The sequence below is a fragment of the Vicia villosa genome, linkage group LG6 (assembly GCF_029867415.1).
Source record: "Vicia villosa cultivar HV-30 ecotype Madison, WI linkage group LG6, Vvil1.0, whole genome shotgun sequence".
NCBI classification, from domain to species: domain Eukaryota; kingdom Viridiplantae; phylum Streptophyta; class Magnoliopsida; order Fabales; family Fabaceae; genus Vicia; species Vicia villosa.
The window spans coordinates 90,457,607-90,461,120 of record NC_081185.1 but is presented as its reverse complement, the minus strand read 5'-3'; the positions used below and the strand labels follow the sequence as shown (position 1 = coordinate 90,461,120).

Below are 3,514 nucleotides of genomic sequence, written 5' to 3'. Positions count from 1 at the left end.
GATAGAGATGCTCCACCTGAAAACTTACAAGAAAACTCACAAGAAAGAGATGCTCAAGAAAGAGATGCTCCGGATACAAATGCTCCACCTGATACTGAAGCAAAAGAAGTTGCACGAGGCATCACCATTATGAAGGGAATCATTCGACATAGAGACCAAGGATTAGTATACCATTTGGATTGGAATTCTGAAAACCAAGCAATTGGTCCTAATTCTGCAAAGTTGACAAGCTATATTGGTACACTTGTTCGTATGCATATTCCGGTCTCCGTAGCTAAATGGAATCTGAAAAGCGAAGAGTTGGATGCGAAAAAAAAAGCGATTTGGGACGAGCTTCAGGTATATATCATATATGGTTAATTGTTGTTATTATCTTGACGATAAATTGTTTAAATTACTTATACTAACACACTATGCGTATGTTTTTTTGCAGAGGACTTTTGAGATACCAGATGATCGTAGACGCTACATACTTAGTTTGGCCGGCAAAAGATATAGAGGGTGGAAAGCTTTTTTGACAAACACCTATCTTAAGGATAAAGATGGAAACTTTCTTGAAGAGGCACCGGGACGGCCAAAAAAGTATGAGATCTTCATTGATGAAAAAGATTGGGCTGAGTTTGTAAAGCAAAGAGATGAAGATTTTCGGAAAAGGAGTGCCACGAATAGTGCGAGAGCATCCAAACCCGCGTATCCATACAAAAAAGGGCGTTTGGGATATGCACGCTTAGAGGATAAAATTGTAAGTAAATAGAAATGCGTTTTAATTAATTGTCTAAATGTGCATGTTTTATTTGACGATTTTATCATTTGTGTCAATGCATAGTTAGAGGAGACTAAAAGTGAGGAAACTTCACTTCCTGTACATGTGTTGTGGAAGGAAGCTCGTGTGGGCAAGAATCAAGCTGTCGATCCCGATGTTCAGAGAGTTTATACTGAATGTGTAAGTATAATATTGTGTCTTTAATTAAATCAAATGTTTTTTAATATATAAATGATTTTTTATCTCCACTAATAATTATTGAAATGTAAATGAATTACAGGTGACCTTGTCGCAATCGGTATCCACCGGTGAGGGGAGCGTACTTAGTAGAGCACTAGATGCTCCTGAGTATCCCGGTCGGGTGAGGGGTAAGGGTCATGGTGTGACTCCAACCTCTTTTTACAAGAGTCCTAGGAGAAGATCAAATCTTACCAATGAAGAAGTGTTGCAAAAGTTGCAGGAATTGCAAGCACAAGTCTCTGAATTGCAAAGAGATAAAGATATGTATATGAGAGAAAAGTGCAACACTTCATCGATGAAAGAAACTAGTGATAAGGCTAGTATCAACTGTCAAAGGAAATTTCCCGAGGTAATTATAAATTTTTTTCCTTACAAATTGTTCTATTTTATTAATGATAATGACTTTATATTTACTATTGGTTTAGGACATTTCATCTTGCCAACTATACTTATCGTCACCAAATTATCGACTAGTTGGCAAGGGAAAAGTGCACAACACTTTGGGAGATTTACTTCACCATAGATGCAATAGGATCATCTGTTGCATGGCCCTCGGAGCTCATTACCATTAGTGATGAGGTATATTGAAAACGATTATGAATCATTTAGTTTTCGAATGTCAATTCTAAACCGTTTATTAATTATTTTTTACATTTTAATTTTAGACTGCTCCTATAAAACCCGCAATTAAGGGTAAAGGGATTTTACAGGAGGAGGAGTCTGTTGCATCACTAAAAGAGGTACATTTAAAGTGTTAATATATAATCTGAATCTAAATCTGCATGATTTTATATTTTACCTAACTTATATGATTTTTAGGCATCCGCTCGGGAGTCACAACAAGTGACGCAGCAAGTTCGTAGCGTACCACCCACTGGTCCTCCGAAGCTAGCGACAAAAAAAGGCGGTGCTTTTGTGCCTCGATACCAGACGACGCTCGCAACAATGGTTGATATGTCCGATTTGAAGGATGGTGCTTTACGTGAAATCAATATGGATGAACGTGTCTTCGGTATTTAATTCAAGTCACATATTGCAATTGATGACTTGGAAGAGATTTTTACGCATGAACAACTAGGCGTCGATAAGATGCACTCATACATCCAGTAATATTCACTCATCCGATATATTATTTAATTAGTCCCACAATATAATTTATTTACACATTTCAATGAAAATAATCTAATGTTTATTATGTTTTTATTTAAGGTTGTTGTATGACAGAGTGTTGCGCGGGACTGCATTGTCTAACAGATTCCGTTTCGTGTCTTCCGCCCATTGCAGCGGAATGGCAATTGCTTCGGAACCGGAATCAGTTAGACAGCTCTTAGTCGATAGATTCATGTCCACCGGCAATTCAGAAAGTCTGCATCTTTGGGCGTATAATACCCGACCAGTAGGGTTAGTTTCTCATTCTTGGTTCATCTAATCTCTGATTATTTTGTGTATAGCAAAATTTTCATATAACCTATTGTTTTAATTTATAGAGCACACTGGTTGTTGCTTGCTATCAACCCTATAAGAGAAGTCGTGTATTATCTGAATTCGGTAAATGGTGACTGGACCAATTATCCGGCTATGAAGGAAATCGTTGATTTGTAAGTGGGATCGTTCTAAATATTCGTGTATATTTATATATTTACTTATTTGTGGGATTGATCTAAACATATGCTTTTATATATTTTTTAATTAGATCAATACAAGTGTTCCGAAGTCAACGGGACGCACAGGTATCCCGGACTAAATCAAACAACATTACTTGGATCAAAGTGCAGGTACATTATTTTTCACAATTTTGCTTATAATATTTATGCTACTTGATAAAACAAGACAACTATAAAATCTTATTTGTTTTTCTATGTAGTGTCCGCAACAGCGAAACAGTTCATATTGCGGATACTTTGTTTTGAGGTTTATGAAAGAAATCCTTCAGGCGAATCAATTAGAGATTCCGCTCACGGTATGAATTTATAACTTAAGATAATTTCATATAATTTATTACATTTAACTAAATATATCATTCATATTATGTTTTTGTTTTGTAGTACCTTGACGAATTCCGTGCTGCTGGGTACCCGAGACTTAAGTTGGAAGAAATCAAAGAGGATTTGTGTCAATTTTATATTAAGCAATTTTTCATGTAGGATTTGTGTCGATTTGAACTATAATATTATTGATGTTGTAATGATGTATATATATAATTTTGGATATTATAATGGTATTATATTAGTATATATATTGTCTTACTGATGGCTGAAATTATATCGTCGAAAATATATTACAGGTCGAAAATATTACAGGTTGAAAACATATTACAGGTCGAAAATGTTACAGGTCGACTGGGAGGATTAAATTACAGGCTGCACATTAAAATACCTCATTTAGCAACGACAGCGCTTTTAAAAAGCGCTCTTAAAGGTCCACCTACAAAAGCGCTTCTTAGTAAAAGCGCTGCCAAAGATTAATAAAAAAGCATAAAAAATAAAAAAAACGCAACATACGAAAGCGCTT

The 3,514-nt window shown here is 35.6% G+C and overlaps 1 long non-coding RNA gene across 1 annotated transcript; it reads left to right on the top strand.

The window, feature by feature from the left end:
* The first annotated feature begins 273 nt into the window (after positions 1 to 273).
* On the top strand, positions 274 to 944 carry LOC131609300 (uncharacterized). The gene is made up of 3 exons (XR_009286071.1): positions 274 to 339; positions 434 to 742; positions 827 to 944. It is a non-coding gene; the product is annotated as an uncharacterized LOC131609300 (long non-coding RNA).
* The last annotated feature ends 2,570 nt before the right edge of the window (positions 945 to 3,514 follow it).